This window comes from Oreochromis niloticus, linkage group LG3 (genome assembly GCF_001858045.2).
Source record: "Oreochromis niloticus isolate F11D_XX linkage group LG3, O_niloticus_UMD_NMBU, whole genome shotgun sequence".
Taxonomy (NCBI): domain Eukaryota; kingdom Metazoa; phylum Chordata; class Actinopteri; order Cichliformes; family Cichlidae; genus Oreochromis; species Oreochromis niloticus.
In genome coordinates this window covers 76,920,903-76,944,217 of record NC_031967.2, presented here as the reverse complement: position 1 = coordinate 76,944,217, position 23,315 = coordinate 76,920,903, and the positions used below count along the sequence as shown (strand labels likewise).

At 41.1% G+C, this 23,315-nt stretch overlaps 1 long non-coding RNA gene across 5 annotated transcripts; it reads left to right on the top strand.

Moving 5' to 3' along the window:
* The first annotated feature begins 4,254 nt into the window (after positions 1-4,254).
* Positions 4,255-12,100, top strand: LOC102076924 (CXADR-like membrane protein). Of its 5 annotated transcripts, XR_002059716.2 has the most exons (7): positions 4,255-4,510; positions 4,998-5,324; positions 7,694-8,026; positions 8,874-9,041; positions 9,145-9,240; positions 10,608-10,692; positions 11,672-12,100. It is a non-coding gene; the product is annotated as a CXADR-like membrane protein (long non-coding RNA). The 5 variants fall into 5 exon arrangements; XR_003216327.1 differs by lacking the exon at positions 10,608-10,692 and having other exon boundaries at positions 9,148-9,240; positions 11,672-12,099; XR_003216324.1 differs by lacking the exon at positions 10,608-10,692 and having other exon boundaries at positions 11,672-12,098.
* The last annotated feature ends 11,215 nt before the right edge of the window (positions 12,101-23,315 follow it).

The window sequence follows — 23,315 nt, the reverse complement described above, 5'->3', positions numbered from 1 at the left end:
TGACTGTTTATTACTAAAAACTGTGTACCTGCTGTACATTCACAGTAACTGCCATCTCCTTACAAATGTTTATTAGATTGACCACACTTATACAGACTGTATATAACAACCAACTCTAAAATGTTCATTTGCAGAGAAAAGACACAGGCAGACTACGCTAACGACATGTGACGTTACAACACTAGTGAAATATTAGTGTCATATATTTGTTCAAGACGTTTTTCTTATGGGCAAAAATATTAAAATCATGATGAACAGGGGTGGTGATTCCTATGACTTTGTGTATATAATTTGGAATTTTGTACAAATGTAGGCCAACAATAAATACATGATGTCATTTCATTCATTTCAAATGTTTATTTGCATGATGCACAAACAGACAACATTGAAAGTTATAAATGTATTGTGCACAAAACGAATTCAAACGTGGTGCAGAAGTGTGTCACACTTTGATCTGGCTGTAGGCCAGACCTTCCCAAAGTGTGGAGCCCGCCCCCTAGAGGGGGGGCGCAGAGCCATTGCAGCGGGGGCGCGGTATGAAAAGGGGGGGAAAAAACCCCAAAACGCTTGGACACTGCTAGCATGGGGCGCCCACAGAAACGCAAAGCAGGAGATGAAGCATTGCTGAATATGTTTCCAAACCAACTTCATTCTAAGCCAAAGACTAGAAAATATGGTGAAGCATATCTTCCCTTTGGTTTCACCTGCACAAGTGCCGAGGTAGGTCTCCCCTGTGTCGGGAGCACGCGCTGGGCTGTTCAAATCACGGACTAACAGCATCCCACAGTTGTTTATGTTTTTAAACCCATTTTGCACAGAGAAACATTTTTTGAAAAATGTATTGATAGCAATGTTGAATATTATTACACATGAAAAAAAACCCCAACTACAGTAAAATAATCACACCGTGACGCCTCTGCATTTCTAGATGGAGGGACAGTAACTGCGTGTGTGTATGTAAGCGTGTAAAACCTGAAGATAGTCAGATTAACAGTAACAGTATTTTGTCTCTATCTGCCATTCTGCAACTCATCTCATGTAAACAATAACGTGGTGCACAGCGTGACGTGAAAAAAGGCACATACCTTTGACGTTGCGTGACGAACTCTGTATTCCTCGTCCACACCTAAGCTTAAAAAAGGAGTTTTAAAAAATCTCCGTTTTCAGTGATTCGAAACGCCGTTTACGTGTGGACGAAACAGCTGCGTTTTCAAAAATCCCCTTGTAGGTGTGGACGTAGCGTGAAAGAGTTAGAGTTTATTTTATTACTACCTGTAATTTATTGCAGATTACTTGTATTTGCTTAATTGTTTACTAAATGTTTGAGGTGTGAAATAAACCGCAATGGAGCAAAATATGGGTGTGTGTGGTTGGAGGATGTGTTTGTGCGTGCGCGCGTGCATGCGCGAGAAGGGGGGGGGGCGAACATTTTTCTTGTAAAACAAAGGGGGGCCCAGCAAAAAAAGTTTGGGAACCACTGCTGTAGGCTATGGCACTTGGCCAGAGGTGGCGCTAGTTGATTGGAGTCCGTGTTGGTGCACACAAAGTAAACTGCACACTTTAGTTGTATTCTTGCCAATCCCTTTCTGTGCCCCACTCATCCATCCAACTACCGATCATTCATTTGTGCTGCCAGATGCTCGTGGAGTGCAGTCAGCTTCTTCAGCCAGTAGGCGTGAACCATGTCGGGGCCTGGTGCTGTCCAACTCTTCATACTGGAGACCCTTGCTTGGATATCTGCCACTGTGATGGTTACTGGACCCTGTTCAGGGAGGTCGCTATGGTCTGCCCTCAGATCCACTAGCCACTGAGCATTGCCGTTATGGGTTGCGTCCTTCTCCCATATGCTCTTCCACTATTGCTCCGTCTCCAGCCTTGGTGGTGCTGTTCTCTTATTGTTCCCTTGCCACTGAGAGTACACCTTTGCTGGTTCTGTGGAGAACAGCTGGTTTATTCTCCTGCCTTCTATCTCTCTGGTGTACCTCCTCAAGCGGCTGGCCAATGCTTTGAGTCTTTGCTTGGCAGTTTCCAAGGCCTCAGGTACGGACAGCTTGCTGTATTTTTTATGCACCTTCTTTGTCGCACCTTTCTGTAACTCCATTAGTTGGCTAATCTCCCTCCGTGCTACTTTGATCTTGCCCTCTAGCCTCCTTCTCCATGGAGGGTACTGCCCCTTGTGGCTGTTCAACTTATAGCCAAGCATCTCACTGATCACTGCTGCCGTGTTGTAGATCAGCTTGTTAGTGTCGGTAAGCGTGGCTGTAGGTATCGTCCGTAGTGCTGCATTAACATCATCGAGCAGACCTTCTGAGGATACTTCACATAATCTTGGTAACCGGCTACGGGGGATCCAGGTTTCAAGCTTGGCCATGGTCCTATCTTTCAGGTCAGTTCCTCTCGCATATACATATATATATATATATATATATATATGTATATATGTATGCTCACACACTCACCCAACATGGAGACACACATAAATGAACATCATACAAACACTCCCCATACACATTCTATACTCCCAGGTCCAGGCATCAACACCCAGAGGAGCAATCCACCACCAGACCCAGGGGATCGTTCCCTTTACTCTGGGGTGGGGACAAGCAGTCCCAGTCTACGCAACACCAGGGAAGCCCACCAGCCCAGACCACAGGACTGCAGACCACAACGATTCATCCCAGATTCACTTTGTTGCAAAGCCATTGTCTAAGCTCGCCTAATCTGAAACAAGTGGAGAACTCAACTTTTGTGAAAAATACAATTTTACTCTTTTTAAATTAATACCACTTTACAATTGGCATGGTTCTGGGTCTGTGACTGTTTTGAATTATTATTAATAGTCTGTCACTGCCTGTCTCATGTTTCCTTTTTGACAGTCTCGTGTGCTGTTAGTGTTTTCAGTTTTGCTTCCTCCTGTCTCCTTGTATGTGATTTCTCCCAGCTCAGCTCTCCCCCTGTGTCTCATTCCCTCGTTATCCCTCTGTGTATTTAAGCCCTTTGTCTTCTTCTTCGGTTGGTTGCTGGATTGTCTGCGTGTTATTCACTGCATTTCCCATGTTCAGGTTTTGATGATGCATGGTCCACATCTCAGGTCTTTATTTTCTTTATTCTTGTTTTTCAGTTTTTCCCAGTTTAGGTTTTAGTTGTTTAGTCTTTAGTTGTTTTGTTTGCATTTTGCTTTACTGAAATAAAGAATCACTTTCAGTTTAAATCCATCATTATCAACAGTGTGTCAAGAAGATGATTTTCTACATGCACATGTAAAAACATGCATATGTGAGTTGGAATCAGACCTGTATGAGTCTTATGTTTCTTGGCCTCTGGAGGGCGCTGACATGTCAGCTAACATAGTGGATTTTAAAAAGTGGTCATGACAGTGTAGATTTCTAGATTTTATACTTAATGGGCTACATATTTATTTATTATACAGGCTACACAATACATAGAATCAAAATTCTGTCTAACTGAAATCTTTATCTTTATCTGGGTTAAAGAAAATAAAGTTATAGACTATATTTATATGAAATGTGTATACTTACTGCATTTGAATCGTTTTAACCATGTATTATAATACATATTACAGATGTAACACTTTCATATGTGTAAACAACAATGGCTTTGCCACTTAAAGAAAAATCTCACAATCCACCCCTGAACACATTTTCACTTCTCAATTGAAATTATTATAAAATATTATAAAATATTATAAAAGAGAAGTTCCAGGTATTTAACCCTAAACAGAGCTGCTTCTGTACTTTTGCTAAATCAGCAGCAGGTGTTAAACAGCAGCAGAAAGAACAGGATGTATGCAGCTCAGCAGCTCGGTGATGTCCAAGGAAAATGTCGGCTAGTTATTTCTGTTACAGAAACTCACAGGTTTGAGTCCAGCCTGAGATTGGATGGTTATCTGTAGACAACATCTGGATCACATCTGTATGTCTAACCAGATCCAAGCAGTCCTGTAAAAAAGCAGTTACCCTGGTAACAGTAAACAGTGGTGAAAGTGTGAGTCTTTGAATGTGCGCAGCAGTGTTGTGACTCGCTGAAAAAGCCACAGACGGAGCAGTGAGCAGACTCTGTCCATGAATGTGCTGCAGCAGCTTTCAGCACAACAACAAGATATATGTCTGTATTTCTACTGATGCGTGAAAGCCTCTATAGTATATTGATGATGAGCAAACACTCCTTTTTTAACTTCACTGCTGCGCTCAACCACGGAGTGACGTCAGCTGCCATTCTTGAATGCACCACAAACCGCAGAGTCCGAGTGAGCCGCTGAAAGTCAGATCTGTTCTTCAAAGCAGACTTTCAGCTTTATTTCAAGCTTAAATCTAATCTGATGTAGTCAGTATTTACAGTCAGACTCTGTTATTAACTGAAAACAGTGACAGACTCAGACATTTAGAACAAACTAAGAGTCGGATCAGCACAAATACTGACACAGAGATGGCTGCTGGCACTGCGCTGCTCTGCTCCACTTTGCTGTTCGTCCATGTCTTCGTCCCAGCAGGTGAGATTGAACTAAACTGAGTTTCTCTCTGAGATAACAAGAAGTGCAGGAGGATTATTTTCATCTGGATTCAGTTTGTCTGTGTGTGTGAAGGAGACACGAGGCTGGGTGGAAACATCTGTAATCCAGCTGTGACAGAGACAAAGAAGTGTAATGTGTGTGTCAGTGTGATGTGTTGTAGTGTCAGGAGTCAGTATACAGCTACAAAGCTTTTTGTTCAGTGTATACAAACAGCTGTAGCTCCATAAAGGCAGCATGCAGAGACTCACAGTGTCTTATAATGAGAGGCTGCTTTCTCTCACACATTATGTTCACTTATTATCAGCACATGTTGTTGTTCTGTGGAAGCTAACATCTTGTAGTTCTGACACTTTGCATGTTTAGCATGAGGCTAAAATTCCCCCTCAGTGGGTCACTGGTGACCTGCTGGATGTTCAGAGGTTCATTAAATCAATTAAATCCTGCTCTGTATTGTTTCCTCTTTCAGACCAGAAAAATATCAATGCTGAGTCTGGACAGAACGTCACTCTGACATGTCGAGCTTCAAACAGCAAGATCAACATTGTAAAGTGGAGCAGAGCTGACCTGGGAGATGAATATGTGCTTTTGTACTGGGATGGATACTTTGTTCCAGACAGCCAGGATCCATCTTTTAAGAACCGGGTGGACAGACAGATGAAGGATGGAGACGTGTCTTTGATTCTGAAGGATGTGACGATTAATGACACTGGAACATACGAGTGTCGTGTCTTCATGGAAGAAACATGGCGATGGAGCACCATCAGCATCATCTATCTTCATGTTCTTCCTCCAGGTGAGTGAGTAGAGTTGAGTGTGTGTGTGATCAGAGGTGAAGCTACTTCCTGGTTGTTGATGTGTGTTTGTTGTATGGATGAGCTGGTGGATGTCAGAGGTAGACAGATGTTTCTCCAGCTGTTGTCTTTGTGGCTGGTAGTCTAGAGTTGTAGAGCAGCATTGTTTGGGTAAGGTTAGAGCAGAAACAAAGACATTTATGAATCAGTCTCTTCTTCTCTTGCTCTCTAACTCGTCTGTAAACATGTGTGGGGAAACTCAATGTTAAAGCCTACAGCTGGAGGGGGAGGGGAGGGGTGAAGCTGCTGGTTGTGAGTCTGTGAAAGTGAATCCTGCCGGTGCCATAGCTGCTGAAAACGTACTTAGTGCAGACAAAAAACGTCCATCAGCTTCAAAGTGTGTCAGACAAATGTCCACATGATGACTGATGGATGAGAGAGGTCCCATTTTTGTTGTTGTGCACAAATCATTGAACAACACAAACACTTAGAGCTCCTTTCAGTGCTGCCTGTTTTGTTACTGCACACATTTCTGATGGTCCTACAGTCCAACGTAGCAAACATCTCCCTGAAGCCTCTTCCTTAGAGACCAAAGGTTGGATCAGAGCAGCTGAAAGGACACATCTATGAATGCAGGCAGAGACTTTCTCACAACCTAGAGCTGGGCGATTTTTTCATATCACGATTTGTTTTTTTCATTTCAGGTGATAACGATATATATCACGATATAAGCCAAATAACTATATTTGTAAGATTTAAATGTGCTGTTGCTCACAAGTAAAATGTGAAATAATCAGCAGCTTGTCTTGATTTAAATATTTATTTCCCATAATAAGTTCAACAGGGTAGATGTACTTAAGGAACATGAGACTTTTTCAGATAAATAAAGGCAAATATTGCAAACTACACAAAAGGCAGCCGCTAAAGCGTTTAAGTTTCAAAATAGAACAAACAAAACAGACTACTAAATTGTCAATTCCACTTAGAAACAAAATATTAATTCTAAAAATAAATCTTAGGTCGTTTTACAGAAGAACAGACAAAATTGACTAACTTTTGTCAATATCAAATAAACTGAGAACTAAAAGGAAATTCTCAATCTCTCCTTGTTGTGTAGCTTAGCTTTTCAAACAGTTTTAACAGTTACTTTGGTCTGACAAAAGCCGAATGACGAATTAGCGCTTTCAGTCAGATTGAGCATGCACCGCTTTATTGTATTTCCAGACTTGCTTTCGGCACAATTTACAGTGCGCGCTACTCTGTTTTTTGTCAGACTTGAAATAGCCGAAATACCTTCACACTACGGAACTTCTATGGCCCTTCCGTTCGACAAGCTCTCCGGCATTGGAACCATCATCTGTTTTTCTCTTCGATAACCTACACTCACGCTCTCGGCTGGCTGCTTCCCAAACAAATACACACGTGCGGCTTGTGCTGTACGTAACAAGTCACGTGACGTGACGCTGTGGCTGTAATTGGTTCGGCTCTGCGCTACTTAATTTGGATTGGCTGTTCTTCTTTTTTGTTAAGAGGACAAGAGAGATGAGGCCTATCACAATAGTTTAATTTTTCTATCAAGAAAAAGTTATTTCGCAATACATATCGTTATCGTTCTATCGCCCAGCTCTATCACAACCTCACACTTCATCTGATCACAGTTAGACTCAAGTTCTCTGTTAGGCAGGTACAATTAAACTCTGACATTTAGATAAATCAAGTGTAGGATCAGCAGTAACAGTAACGAGGAGATGTCTGCTGTTACTGTGTCATTCTGCTTGCCAGGTGAAAGCTAGTCGGTATAAACCAAATTGTGTTTATTTTAGAGATAAAGAATATCAGCCTGTTTACATGTTAATAATATTTCTCTAATAATTATGTTCATATTGATTCAGTTTGTGTGAAGGAGACACTTAACATCTGTAATCCAGCTGTGACAGAGACAAAGAAGTGTAATGTGTGTGTCAGTGTGATGTGTTGTAGTGTCAGGAGTCAGTATACAGCTACAAAGCTTTTTGTTCAGTGTATACAAACAGCTGTAGCTCCATAAAGGCAGCATGCAGAGACTCACAGTGTCTTATAATGAGAGGCTGCTTTCTCTCACACATTATGTTCACTTATTATCAGCACATGTTGTTGTTCTGTGGAAGCTAACATCTTGTAGTTTCTGACACTTTGCATGTTTAGCATGAGGCTAAAATTCCCCCTCAGTGGGTCACTGGTGACCTGCTGGATGTTCAGAGGTTCATTAAATCCAACATGACTAAAAACTCAAATGTCAAAGGAAATAAACAAAATATTTAAAGTCAATCATTCTGATCATAATTGTACTTTGACCTTTAACCTCTCTGCTCTGTGTCGTTTCCTCTTTCAGACCAGAAAATCATCACAGCTGAGTCTGGACAGGACGTCACTCTGACATGTCGAGCTCCAAACAACAACATCATAGTTGTAAAGTGGAGCAGAGATGACCTGGGAGATAAATATGTGCTTTTGTACCGGGATGATCAGTTTGTTCCAGATGAGCAGCATCCATCTTTTAAGAACCGGGTGGATCTGCAGGACAGACAGATGAAGGATGGAGACGTGTCTTTGATTCTGAAGGATGTGACGATTAATGATGCTGGAACATACGAGTGTCATGTCTTCATGGAAGAAACACACTCATGGGATCTCAGCATCATTTATCTTCATGTTGATCCTCCAGGTGAGTGAGGAGAGTTGAGTGTGTGTGTGATCAGAGGTGAAGCTGCTTCTTGGTTGTTGATGTGTGTTTGTTGTATGGATGAGCTGGTGGATGTCAGAGGTAGACAGATGTTTCTCCAGCTGTTGTCTTTGTGGCTGGTAGTCTAGAGTTATAGAGCAGCATTGTTTGGGTAATGTCAATGGAAAATTGTACTTAGTAGTCAGTATAATCTATTAATGATATAAGTTTGCATATGGTAGAATACTGCATGTAATCATTTGTGTTTAGAAGTATATAGTTGAAGGCATATTGAAAGAATGTCTCATCCTAGGAGGTCTGTAACAACTCTGTGTAGCATGAAGAGGGGAGTGCGTTCACTCCTCTTCAGAGTGTTCTGGCATAGATCACACACCTCCTAGGAGAGGTCGTATCTTCTCTTGTGTTTGATATATGGTATAGCAAACACACGTATATCTGTTTTACTCTAAGTGCCTTTTGTTTAAATGGACCGCTAGAGTCCTGGCACCAGCTTTGGGGAGTCTTCACGGGGTCAACCTCACACTTCATCTGACCAAATTTAGACTCAGGTTCCCTGTTAGGCACTGAAAATAGAAACAGTCTCACAGTGGTTCTGAAAATAAATCAATATTAAAATCAATATTATCAGATCCTCATTTCCAACAATGTGGACACCATCATGTCATCTTTGGCTCCTCCAGCTGAGACACACCCTCACAGACACACAGCCCCTCCCCTCACTAACAGCTGGATCACTGTCACAGGTGACACACTCACCTGTCTGTGTTTCTGCAGGTTTCAACATTCACAATGTGACGACAACTTAATGACTGTGTTTGCTTTATTTCAGACAAACACACCACCACACCTCCACCTACATCCACACCTGCTGGTTCTACCTCCATCACTCTTCCTCCTCCTCTCTCTGTGCTGTTGCCCATTGGGTCAGTCTATGTTGTGGTTCTACTGGTGTTACTGATTCTGCTGGTGAGACGATGTGTTCACAGGAAACTTGAAGGTTTGTACATATTCGTTTTTATTCATTTTGGTATTTTATTTCCATTCTGTGGTCATAATTTAGATTCTTAAGTCATAAAAGTGTTTACTTTAACTCACTTCAGCAGATGGAGAAGATGACATCACCAGTAGCATCACATACAGTGTTGTGAAGTCATCAAATCATCAACAACCTCCAGTCAAAGAAACCAGAGAGAGAGGTTTGTGTGTTCACCCAGGTGTCATCCACATACCTGAACCAATGACTTGGTGGTGTTTCAGCGTACGATAGCAAACCCCTCTTTTCCACGTCTTCCATATACAAGTTACCCACAATGGGTGAAACTGGGGAGCCCACGGCACACCCATGTTCCTGCCTGTAGACCCTTGTATGTGAAACAGGTGGAATTAAGACACAGTTTCAAAAGCAAACACACCTGGTCCAACAGCCTTGTCCTGTTCTAACTGCTTCAGACAGTCTGTCACCCTCGTCCTGTGACCTCTTCCTGGGTCTCTTTCAGTCTTCAAATCTAAACTTTTTACAGCTTATAGATTTTAAGTTCTGCTCCAATTATTTGGCTAAACATAATAAATACACAGGTCAAAGGTCAGAGTCACAGGAACTAGGAAACAGTTCAGTTTCTTCCATTTGAAATGTTTCAGCTTCTTTGCTTGATCAGTTCACATTTCTCTCTATGAACGACTTCAGTGCTTCGTCCATGACCTCCTGAAGGTAAAGGGCTCTAAGAGCCAATCAGCAGCTCTGAAACAGGAAATATGACTCATGTTGAAGTTCACAACAGTTTCAGCTTCTTATCACAGTAAAGACGCAGTCAATTGTACTCATCACCATGGAGACTGTAGCATTAGATCTAAATAAAGGCTGGTTGGAGGCAGAGTGACAGTGTTGTAGATGCTGCATTTTGAAGCCTCAGTGTTTAAATGGTGTCCTCAGCCATATAGACAGAGTGGGTGGATTTGCTTCTGGAAGGACTTTGTTGCAGCTCTACAGCAGGTGTTTGTTGTTGGATGACATCACATTCAGCTGTGACTGAGCCATAAATGTCAGAGCTCAGACGAGGCCCACACATGTGTGTTATCTGGTGTTGGTACACACACAGTTAAGATATGGCTCATGTGAACATGAGACATATGAAGAGACTGAACAGAATGTCCTTTACATCCATCAGTGACTTTTTATTCTTTTAAACTTGATCTGCATGTAAAACACAGCAGCTTCTTTTTGACTCCAGTTAGTCTGACACTGATGGAGCTTCTTGCTGCAGAGTGTTTGGGTTTGGCTGATAATAGTGGTCATGCATGTTTGCTCTGTGGTAAAAGTGCATCAGTCTGCACCTCTGTGGTCGCCCTTCTTCCTTTTCTCAGAAACATCCTGAATTCTTTGTGCTCAGTGTGTTTCACAGCAGAGGTGTTAAGATTAAAAATAAATACTGTGAAAAGCTGCTGCAGTTTATGAAAAGACAAAATTGAATTTTTTAAAAAAGCATAAAAGAACAGAATGAAATGTCTCCATGACTGTAGTGTAATAATATCACAGCACTGTGATTTTACTGTGTTTATTGCACAGAGACTGATTCAGCTGTGATCTACTCAGCAGTGAGAACTGAAGATGTCCGTTATGGACAAACAACCATCAGAACAAGGAGGCCCAGGTACAGCTGCTCTTTATCTTTGACTGTGGACAGAGACAAGCTAGCTGCTCACCCTGTCCACAGTCAAAGATGCTAAGCTAAGATAATCTGCCATGACAGTAGGAGAAAAAAATGACAAGCTTTACTTTATCTTGAAAGAGGAGCAACAGTATACACAGAATCTGTGAAGAGCAAGATTCAGTTTCATCTCAACAGGTGCATTTTAGAGACAACAATGAGACAACCCTCAAAACAGGAATGGTTTTACAGCTGGAGGTTACTGACATGTTTCCCTTCTCATGTTTCACTAGTTTTGCATTTGGCTTTCTGATTCTGACACTACAGTTGGCAGGTCCACCTCTGTCACCCTGCTTGAGAGCAGGTTCAGTCTGAGCACAGGTCTAATGAGACGTGGAGAACTTTATGCTGCCTTTAGAATAATTCAGCATGACTAGTTTAGTGGTGGGTTAGTGATGGTAACTGACCCATAACCATGGAGGGAAGCACAGACCTCTCCAGGTTTGGCAACAACACTCTGACTGCCATTAGGATTCAGAATGAAATCCTCGACCTGTTATCAGACACTACTCTGGTGCAGTGGATCCTGGGTTCCTCCTGATGCACGACAAACCCGGCCTCATGTGGCAACACTAAATCTAAGAGAATGAAGGAACTGACACCACTGACTGGCCCACATTGCTCACCTGACCTAAATCCAACAGACCACCTCTGGATGTTATATTTATAGAATCGTTTATAGAAAATCCAGTCGATTTTCTAATTAAAGCACTGAACTCTGAATCACACCCAATGTGATTTCAACATACAGTTAAATTGTGAGCAGTATGGAAGCTCTGTGATTTGTATCTGAGCTGGTTCCCAGTAAAGTCTGAACTGGGACTGTGTGTGATGCAGAGAGGTGGAGACTGGAGGTCTTGATTGAACTACAAAGCTTGTAATCATGTTTCCTGTTGTTTGAACTGTGTGTGTTTGTGTTCAGACTTTAAACCAGAGCCAGACGTCGTCTACTCTTCACTGAAGTAGTCCACCAGTCCAACCACTGACGTCCAGCTGCTGGTCTCTAACTGGTCTCTAACTGGTTCCCCCAGCACCTCAGACCAGAGGACATCCACATGTTACAGATTTATGATGACTCTGATGACCCAGAACTAATTACTGGAAGTCAGTTCATTGACTTGATGTTTGTTGGCTTTTGTTCCCACAGCAGTTTCTCTGCAGGATTAATAAACGTTTGGTCTCAGAGTTTTTTTCCTCATGTGGTTCTGTGGGTTTCACAAAGACGTCTGATGGAGAATTTGACTTGTTCTGGTTTGGTTGTGGCGAACAGTCAGACACGTGCCTTCATAGCAGAAACAAACATTAAACCACAACCACAGACTATAAACAGCACGACCATCATTCAGTGTGTGTGTGTGTGTGTGTGTGTGTGTGTGTGTGTGTGTGTGTGTGTGTGAGAGAGAGAGAGAGAGAGAGAGAGAGAGAGATGCCTTAGACAAACGGGAACCATTAAGTGGCCAGTAGCAAAACCTCCAGAGACTAGGGTGAGTACTGAGGAATCATCATGGAAGGACAGGTTCCTGCACGGTTTGTACCACCAGCAGATACAAGAAGTGGCTGACATCCAGAAGTCCTACCAGGAGCCGGACAAAGCTGGACTGAAAGACAGCACAGAGGCACTAATCATGGCAGCACAGGAACAAATAATCATCACATTCTTCAGAATCAAAGACACGTCTCCATCCTTCATCTGTCTGTCCTGCAGATCCACCCGGTTCTTAAAAGACGGATGCTGCTCATCTGGAACAAAGTGCTCATCCCGGTAAATAAGAACATATTCATCTCCCAGGTCAGAGTGACGTCCTGTCCAGACTCAGCTGTGATGATTTTCTGGTCTGAAAGAGGAAACAACCCATATGGAAAAGAAATAGAAAAAAAACTTATAAAAGACTTGCATAAGATGTGGCCTACTTCATATAGTGAATAATATCAGGCTTATATGATTTACTCATGAAAGTGGCCACTTTCTCATTACTTTCATAAATTGTTTTAATAAGTATCCAAAACATACAAGTTTTATTTATATAATTTTTCACTCTTGTATGCTTTTCATAAAAGTTTCACACAAGACAGATACAAACTTTATAAGATTTATATATATCTTTTCCATATGGGAACACAGAGCAAAGAGGTTAAAGGTCAAAGTACAACTGTTCACTTCTACAGCAGCCAATCATAGTGTTGTGTCCTGTAATGTTATATACCATATTGCGAGGGTGGTGTCATAAAAAAGTGGAGAAAAATGCTGTCGAGAAAAATAGAGTTAAGATAGTTTAGTTGGCGAACTGTATGTAACACCTTGCTACATCCGCTATGTATGGAGGACCACAAGAGCCATGCGCATCGAAATGAAGAACTCTGTGCTTAAATAATGAATTGTAGAATAAATTCTGCATTTGTAAATTCATTTTTGAATTCCAATTTAAAAAACTGATTTTTAAAATGCCTTTTAAATCTTCATTTCAAAAAACATTTTTGAATTCCAATTTAATAAACTGCATTTCAAAAACCTTTTTCGAACTGCAGTTTAATAAAGTGATTTTCAAAATGCTTTTTAAAATGGCGATTCCACTCCTCATTTCAAAATCCATTTCCCTTTCCTGTTCGCTCAGGGATTAACTTTTGGATTAGCTGCTGGATTAGCAGTTGGATTAACAACTTCATTTTAAAAATCGTGCGGCTATTCAAATTAGACACACCGTGGGATGTAAGGAGCTCTCTGATTGGGTGTGTGCTTGTACAAAGGCCGTTCAGCCTCGGGATTTACACTCAGCTCGACACGGATATGTGAAGAATGAAGGGACCCTGCAGCGAAACGGAGAGCCAACCTCTGACTGAGTGCCCGTTTACTCAGTCTGACCACCAGTTGAAGGTAACGTGCTAATATGGCTAACGCTAGCATCACCGCACGTAGCCTCGTTATTTTAAGGTCATCTTAGCTTATGAAATTTTTTCGTCGCAGCTGTACGAGCTAGCTACGGGTTTTGTAAGCTGCTGTGCTCTTCACAAATAAAGCTGGAAGCAGCTCAGACTGTTAGAACCAGCACTGAGCCCTGTTACATTTATACAGTGTTAGAGCAATGGCTGCAACCTACAGCCTTTAAACTAGCGATTGAAATGCTGACAGTAAACTCGTCAGTCCAGATGTTACCACATTACTTTGTGATACTTAGCGTTAAAACAACTGAGACAGGCTGATTAAAATAACAGCTGTGAGTTCTGAGGACACTCATGTGAGAGAAAATCTGCTCACACAGATATGTAGAGCCAAATACTGTCAATAAGGCCTCTGCAATGTTCTGAAGACAGTTAAACTTCACTCAGGTAGTGATGTCCAGCAGGTGAAAATGCAAGCTCCATGAACACGCACAGCTATGGATTCCAGCTGTGTTCGTAGTTCTGCAAACTTTGACCCCCACAAAGTGGGGCTGCATTTCGATGTCGCATTAACTCAACAAGTTAATGCGAGACAAATCCAGCTGCTTATTAAAGCTTTCTGGTTTGATCAGTCTCGAGTCTACGGATGTATCCATGTATTTCCGTGGTACTGATGCTGCACTGAGCGGACAGCTCCTGAAGCATTTGAAGTGTCGGAATGTGGAAATTTCAACATCGCTCGAAAAAACTGCCAGCTAGCAACGTCACTCTCACCGGTAGGCTAAGTTATTTTTAGCCAATTACAAGTTGAATCTGGTAGTTGGGGTTGTTAGCTAAGATACTGTCATTAAGAAACGGCACAACTAATGTGTCTATGTGAGCTAATTTGCGATGTGCACCGCTGGCCATTTATTTTTTAATGCCCTCTCAGATTAATTCACTGCGTGTCGTGCCCAGGGCTGGACTGGGACAAAAAATGATTCAGACAATTATTTATTAAAGGTAGACATTTTTAAATGAGAATAAGAAAGAAAAGTATTTCTTTGTGCCCCCCTCTCCCTGTTAATGCCCTACCTGCCCCCCTGGCAAAATTTTGCTAGACTCGCCCCTGCACAGTTACCAGCTGTCAGCTACGTAGAAAAGGATCCTGGTGTTATTTGTCTCTCAGAAACAGCTCATAACTTCCCTTCAACTCATTCACGTCACCTAAAAGGTAAACCTGTTTCTCCATCACCTGTTCAGCTCTGATGATTCAGTAAGGACATCTCCTGGTTTCATCTGCATGTTTCCCTCTCACCACATGTCCAAACCGATATCATGACCAGCAGCTTTTACAGCTGTGGCTCCAGCAAACATCAGCTGATACTAGAAATTAATATTAAATAAATTCTAACAACAGCTGATCAAGCTTAAACGTGCTGCTGTTGTTTAACGCGACATCCGCTGGTTTCCTCTTTCTGGCGCAAAGTGAGCCTTAAACAAACAAGAGAGAAAAGCTGATCAGCTGGTCATTGATCAGTCTCATGACTGAAGTAGAAACAGGAGAGAGAGGGGAGAGAATGAGAGGAGAAGAGGTAGCTGTGCAGCAAAGACACAGAATAACTTCAGCTTTGGGTCTTTTTTCCATTGTAGCTGAAGTCCGGGACGAACTGTTCCTTCTCAGCTCAATACGAAACGTGTAATATTTTCTCTGAATACGAGACGATTCCGTTTTTTATGGGACGGTTGGAAACTCTAATAACTAACCTTATAAATAAAATAAAGTTGACTATCAGTAACATCATAGTGTGACAGGTTGAAGGACTACTGTTGAAGGTCTACTGCATATAAAACTGTTCACTTAATACTAATTCATATCAGTTGATATAAGGACAAAAATAATGTAAATATGGTAAGAAAATGGTTAAGAGTTCATTATTTTTCATGTTATATTAATGGCTTTCATGTTACTTAAGAGAACTGCAATCTATACATCAGTGATCGGCTAGTAAGCATTTTTTGGGATCGATTAGTAGTGTCTCTATCCTCCACTAGGGGGCTTTCGCGTGTTCTCCTCACTGCAATAAACTACTGCATGAGAGACGCAAGTCAAAATCGCTCTCGTGATTCTTTTCCCCCTGTTTTCAGGTAAAAGTGTTTAAAAGTTGATATATTTCCAATGTGTACACTGTTAAGATATTTAAGAGGTAATCCTTAGTTGTTTTGTAAGCTTTAGAAGCATTATATTACAGTTTTGTGCACATATACTTTGGCTTTGAGCCTCGGTTTTGTACTGTGTAATGGCCAGTAAGATAACGGCAGGAGCTAAAAACGCCGCTATTGTCAGCGACTTTGTCAGGAAACCTGCTCAAGTATATGTATAGTAAGCACTTTAGTATTTCGGTTTATTATTTAGTGTTTTCTTCCACCATGTGACATTAAGCAGTACAGAATGTGAAATGTTTCTGTTCATTTTGACTGCAATAAATGATTGCATGAGAGACGCAAGTCATAATCACTCTCGTGATTCTTTTCCCCCTGTTTTCAGGGGTGTAACAATAGCACCCACCCAGCTGTATAGAAACTCCATCATGCTAGCTAGTACACAGTACGAGTTATTGTAACTGACTGTAAAAACTCAGCACAACGAAAATAAACTCCACCTAAACTTGGTTTATATCTGACCCAGATAGACTGCAGCTCATAACTACCTGAAGTTCAGTTCACCGCCTCGGGTCTCTGCTCCTCCTGCCTCCACTTTCCCTCATCTACCTGCTGGCCTCTGTGGAAGCTACGCCACAGCCACCACCAAACAACTGAGTTATTTTTACACATCGGCCAGCATCTGGCCAATCCACTACCTCTCATTGTTTATACCGTTACAACTTGTGCATAATTTTTAGAAATGTACAATTTCTATTAGCATTTTAAGTTATGAAAATGATTCGTTAAACATGTTTGTGGATTTTACAGTAAAAAATATAACTTTTTTCTACTCGGATTTTGAATTTTTTGTCTGTATTTAGATCAGTTGTGCTAATATAGTATGCTAAAATGAAAAAATAACTCAAATTTCAGATATTTGAGGTTGTGCTACCAAACAATTCAAGATAAAGTTTTTAAAGGTGAAATATAAAGGTAAAATCAAAAGTAGTCAAAAACGGCCAATTATACCCTGGACCCCAGAGGGTTAAAAGAAGGAGCCCCTGTCCTTTATAATAGTTAGATCATATGAAATACATAAAAGATTTTGACAAATGACCCAACACCTGTAACAACATCCACCTGAGATACACAGACTGGTGTTACTGCACAGCAGTGTCTGTCTCTGCATGTACATGATGTTTCTGTCTGTGAGATTGTGAGTTGGAAACTTGAACATTGTTGTTTCCACATGTGTGGGCATCATGGGATCATCATGGGGTTAGCACTGGTGCCTCACAGGAGGGAGCGTGGGTTTGACTTTGTTCATGAATTTGCAGAAGTGTTGATTTTTTTTTCCATTATATTTAGATTTAAAATCTTTTTCCAAAGAAATAAAGTTTCAGTTTTAATGTTGTTTAAACATCTTTCAGAATCAACATCTTTGTAACCTGTTTAAGTTATTTTGTACTTGTGGGATAGTTTCTTATCTGTTCTGTTGTCTATAAGACCCACAAACATTTTTAGAGAGCAGCAAACATACAGATTTTAAGCTTTGGGTCTTTTCTTTCTTCCTTCTTGCTCAGGCAGCAGTTAAAGCTAGAAATCTTTGCATGACAGCAGCAGAGAGGATGTGGTGTCTTAGAGCTGCACCACAGCCTGAACATAAATGCACAAAACATCAGATTATTTTTCTTATTTCTGACTTTCAGACACTGGTAACAGAGGCTCACTGACCTTGGTGTGTCGTGCAGATCAGCACTGCAGTCAGAACTAAAAGAAAGCAGCAGGTTAGTCTGAGGTTTCACACTCATGAAGACGACAGTGACACCAACATTTTCCACTTCACTTCTCTCAGTGTGGGAGTGTCTGCTCTTAGTGTCAGCCTACTCTATGAGCTCCACACGGGCCTCAAAGGCCAAGCAATTCAAAATCTTGACCAAAGCAAGACACCACTCATATAGCTGGACCCAGGCTCGCCCCACTTATGCTCAGCAGTGCTTCCCTCTGACAGCAGCTCCTCTGTTACTGAATGAAGGGAGCTCTGAGCTCAGATTGTGGAAGAAGATATTAAACACAATCTCTGTGAGTTATTTTTACTGTCATATTATAAAATGTGATGTTCTAGAATCATGCTATTCTTCTTAAGGCTTTAATGGACCACAGAGGAAGCTTTTCAAACTGATGACATCAGTGCTGCTGTCTACTTGTTACATTTAGCACTGTTTTATTTGAAGGCAGGAACATCTGTAAAAAGTACTCACAATATAACAATACTGTAAAATTACAAGTAAAATACTTTGATTTAACTACAATCTGAGTATGTAATCACAGACTCAGCCTGACTGCCATGAAACAGAATTCAAAACTAGGCTTGTTTGATGATCATAAAGTATTTACCTGTCAGCTTTATTCTGCCCACATGATGCCTTTAAGATGACTTTGAGAGGAATAATACAAATGACCTTTTTGTCCAAAGCATTTACAGTACAACATGCTACTGATAATAATCTTATATTTACAGAGTCTGCCACTTAAGTCAGACAGTTAAACCACCTTTAGGTTCCTAAAGATTGGAATCATGAGTCAATTTTAAGGTAGAAAGACTTTCTGCAAATAGGTTCATGACATCAGGAATAGGCACCAAATTCACCAAATTCACAGAAAAACAAAAATCAGAATAGGAACGATTAGGCCTTAACAAAGAAAATACTGAGGAAGTGAGCTACAGCTTTAAGAGCGAACCAGCTGTTATTTAGGAGTTAATGTGCAGATGTTAACACAGCAGCTGGAGGTGTTCATTAGAGGTACGGAGTGATGAGTTCACTTCAGTCTGACTGAGACACTCATCAATCTGACCAGCTGAATCAAAGATCAGCAGTGTGTTCACACATCAGGCTTAGTTTGTACTTTAGAGTCACAGAAGAAGAACAACTCTGTTCTCTGTGATAAACAATCGGGGAGCTGAACTTCAAACAGCAACATGCACTCGTTTTGTTTCTAACTACAGTCACAGCCTCATTGCGAACTGTGGCTCAATTTGAGTTTAATTCTGATTTTAGTTTTATTGTTAAATACTGTAGCCATGGAAAGTCAGTGCTGTCAGTTTATTATCTTCCATTGAGTCAAATCATCGTGTGTTCCACAGAGAGGACTTTGTTCAATGAATAACTGATAGAAAGTTTCCTTCATGAATGTTTTCATGTCAGGAAATGTGTCGTTAGGGTGAAAACATTATTCATCTTTAAACCTTTAGTGCTGAAACATCTCTCTCTCTCAGACCTACATGAACACCATCACTCAACTTTATTCACTTCTAATGGAAAGAACCCAGGCAGAGAAAAACAGACCACGAAAACAGAAACAGTGATGATTTTCATTTTATTTTTTTGATTTACAGGATTGGAATCAATTAAAAGAAGGGCACACTAATATTAGCATACCTAATATTTATATATTTAAAAGAAATATTTAAAGAAGTACATTAAAACTTGAACCCCTCTCCCCCAGACCCTTGTTTGGATAAGGGGAAGAAGATACTGACTGGTTTCACTAGCTGGGCCCACGTCCTCATTTTAGGTTTGACAGCATTTTAGTAGGTAAAGGTGAATGCTTGGACATGAATTGAGCTACGGTTTGGGAAGGCCTCGAAGGGGACTGGCAACGGCTCCCGGGCCTGACAGATCCCCATGTACTAAATAGGAGTGAAGAAGTTAAAGAATTGAGAACAAGGAGGGAGGGAGGGGCACATAAACGAGAATGAACAGCTTGCAGAACTGGGGGGAACCTATATAGATGACAACTGGAAGGAGCCTGTTTGGAGGCGTGGTCTTGTTCCTGAAATTCCGATACATAATCTCCAATATTTTTAAATCAGGATGCACTTATTCTAATCTCTCCATTATCCATGGCAATGTGTACAGACACAGCCTATTTTTACAGTTTTTATTTGGTTTTCTTCATAAGCAGGAAAACCAGCAGACTGCAGCCCACGGCCTCTCTGTGCGAGGATCTAAACGTATTCTACGCTAGATTCGACACAGCGAACACCACGAGACCGGACAGTGACGAGACCGCGGCTGACGCCAGTGTGCACACTGTGTCTGAGGAGGATGTGAGGAAGTGCTTCAGGAAGGTGAACGCACGCAAAGCTACTGATCCGGACGGGATTCCCGGCCGTGTCCTCAAGTCATGCACGGCTCAGCTGGCTGGAGTGTTTACACACATCTTCAACCTTTCCCTCTCTCTGTCTGTAGTCCCAGCCTGCTTCAAATCGGCCACCATCGTCCCTGTACCCAAATCCTCCACCATCTCATCACTGAAAGACTGGCGACCGGAAGACCTGACCCCCATCGTGAGCAAATGCTTTGAGAGGCTGGTCAAGGACTTTATCTGCTCTGCACTACCCGACAAACTGGACCCTCTAAAATTTGCATACTGCCACAAAAGTTCGACTGATGATGCCATAGCCCTGACACTACATACTGCCCTCTCACACCTGGAGAAGAGAGACACGTATGTGAGAATGTTGTTTGTAGATTACAGCTCAGCATTCAATACCATCGTTCCCTTGAAGCTGGACAGGAAACTGATCTAGGACTGAGCAGCTCTCTCTGCAGCTGGACGCTTGACTTCCTGTCTGACAGACGCCAAGTGGTCAGGCTGGGCAGCATCACCTCATCCCCCATCACACTGAACACTGGTGCTCCACAGGGGTGTGTACTGAGCCCTCTCCTGTACTCACCCTACCACTAGCAGCCACTACATGCTGCTGGTGTGTCTATTCAGAGAGACCTTATCATTGTAATGTGCTGGCGCCGGCAACTACTGATCCCCGCACATGTATGTACAGGCAGAGTAGAGCTGTGGAGACCTGGCTTGTATGGTCTTATGTTGCAAACAACGAATACAGTTCTGTTTGATTTAACTGACTGGCTTCGAGTTATCTGGCTAACCACCACACCACATGCCCACTGGACCTGCTAGCCGCTCCTTCCTCGCCAAACTGCTGTTACAATATGTATATTTATATATTTGGTATACATATTAGTAATGTGCATAGAGACTTATATTTGTACATATATTTATTCTTATAATTCTCACATTGTTGTTCTTATTTTTGGCTTGTATCTTATGTTTCTTGTATTTTCTGTATTTATCTTCTGTTGCTTGTGAATCTTGCACACAAGAATTTCACTGACATGTGCTGTACCAGTGTACCAGTAATGTGACGTGACAATAAAAGTGATTTGATTTGATTTGATTTGGTACGTCCAAACTCATTTTGAGACAGTCAACACAAAGTGGTGAATTGAATTATTCAGATGGATCCCTAATTAGGATATAATTGACATAGATTTGATTACTTTATTGAATTTATTTATATTTTTAATTTATATCACATTTATATTTGTTATTGTATTCATTTATTTATTTGCTTCAGTTATTTAATTTTGCCCTAACACACACTTTATTGCATCGATATCATGAAAATGCTGTCTTTCCTCAGGTGAGGATGACCAGGTAGTTGTAAAAATCTGGATTTATGACTGATGCCCATCAGAAAAACAAACACTTTAGATAGAATTCTCCTTGTGCAGACATTAGAGGGATCCACCAGGAATGCTGATTCAAATTTCGAGAGCATTCTCATTCCCAATGCGTAATGTACCGACGGTTTGTCCGTTTCATATCTGCTGATTAGGTTAAGTCCCAAATTAGAGATCAGCGGGTATGAAATCACTGCCTACTGACCAATGAGTCTCCAGCATTCCTGGAGGATTCCTCTGACCTGTGCACGTTTCACTAGTCTGTTTCCACAGTGAGCATCAGTAATAAATACAGACTTTTTTTTTTTTTTTTTTTTTTTTTAATATTATTAAATACCCAATAATAGCTGAACCGCACTCTTCAGCTATTATTGCGGGCAAAAGAAACACAGATTCACTAAAATAGAAACAATTTATCCTAAAATGTAAATGCTATGAAGAGAAAGTCGCATAAATGATTCTGTCTTCAGTACTCGTGTTCATATTCGAAAAGTGTTTATAGGACTGAAAGCAAAACTACATTTGTGACAGTCTAATATCATCGCTATAAAGGTTAATCATAAGCTCGTGTATAATGTTAAGCTGGGTGAAATTCTGCACCGATCTATAGCCAAATAATTATTACCAGGGAGATAAAGTGTTATAAATGACTGCAAAGATTAAGGTACACACAAATATAGCTGGTGTAAATATAATCTCATCCTTTGTTCAGGTGCAGGTATATAAATACGCAACTAACACAGTGCCTCCAAGTGGCCAAAAAAGTTAATATTGCAGTTCAAGTCTATGTGAATCGGCCGAGGCCTTTGCAGAGAACTAAAACAACATGTCATAAACACACAAGAACTGTTGGACTTATAAGTGGAATCGATTTATTTAGCAAGGAGTAGCTGTAAGAGTGTTGGTTTTTTGTGTTCTGGTAAAGCAATGTTGCAGTAAGACCAACATTAAATTTTGCTGACACAAAGACAGCAGGTGAAGTGAGTGCCCTGTTTGTCAAAGGTAACAGACACCATGTGATTAATGTCCTGTTTTTGAGTCCGCCCCAGGGCAACTGTATTGTGCTTTCTTCCTGCTTTTGTCTCTCATGCAAAACTTTTGGTTCACAGTAGCTGCAACAGGGAGCTCATTGCAGTCCCACCCTGTGGTAAATAATCATGAATTATTAAGTCTGAAGGCTATGCTTGTTTTTGTCACTCATTTTCCATAAAAAAAAAAAAAAAAAAAAATACAGACTTTTAGATGCAGCTGTATTCTTTTGGCTGGAAACAATTTTACAACAATTTTCTTGTTTCATGAACATTTATATAAATCGGGACACCTGTTTGCACTTGTGGGCTTTACAACAACAGCAAGTGGACTAAGCCTACATTTGATTCTTACTTGCTCCCAGAGCATAGAGCAGAATACTTAATTATAACCTTTCAGTTTCTCCCATGTATTAAAGACAGACTTATGATACTAATACATTTGTTAACTCACACACTTGGCATAGTCTTTTCTTCCTGCCTTCAAAAAGGTTGAACTTTTATTGATGTAGCAGCTCCTTTCCAGTCTTACTGTTCAATACATGTAAAACATGCCCATCCCACCCCTTACATATGAATGTGCTCATCCTGATTGACAATGTTAGCGTAAATCAATGCAAAGATACCCTGGGTATGTTGAACTCGCTTCATAGCACAGGGCCCAGATTCAGGACCTAGATCATATTCCTTGGAACAGCAGCAGAAGACTCACAGTTAAGCTGGAAAAACCTTTCAAACAGACTGCAGTTCGGCTGGAGGCTGGTATGAAACCTGGGTCTTCTTATTATTTTCTGTAGATCAAGATACCACCACCAACAACAACAACAAGCAAGGCAAGAACTAACAGACCGACAATCAGTCCAACAGACCCTCCTGGCTGACCTGCAGGTGAGAAACAGGTGTGAGGTGTCAGCTGTCAGGTAGGTGATGAGTGAAGAACAGAACAGAATCCATTTCCTCTTCAAACTGCTGTCAGACATTATCTACTGCA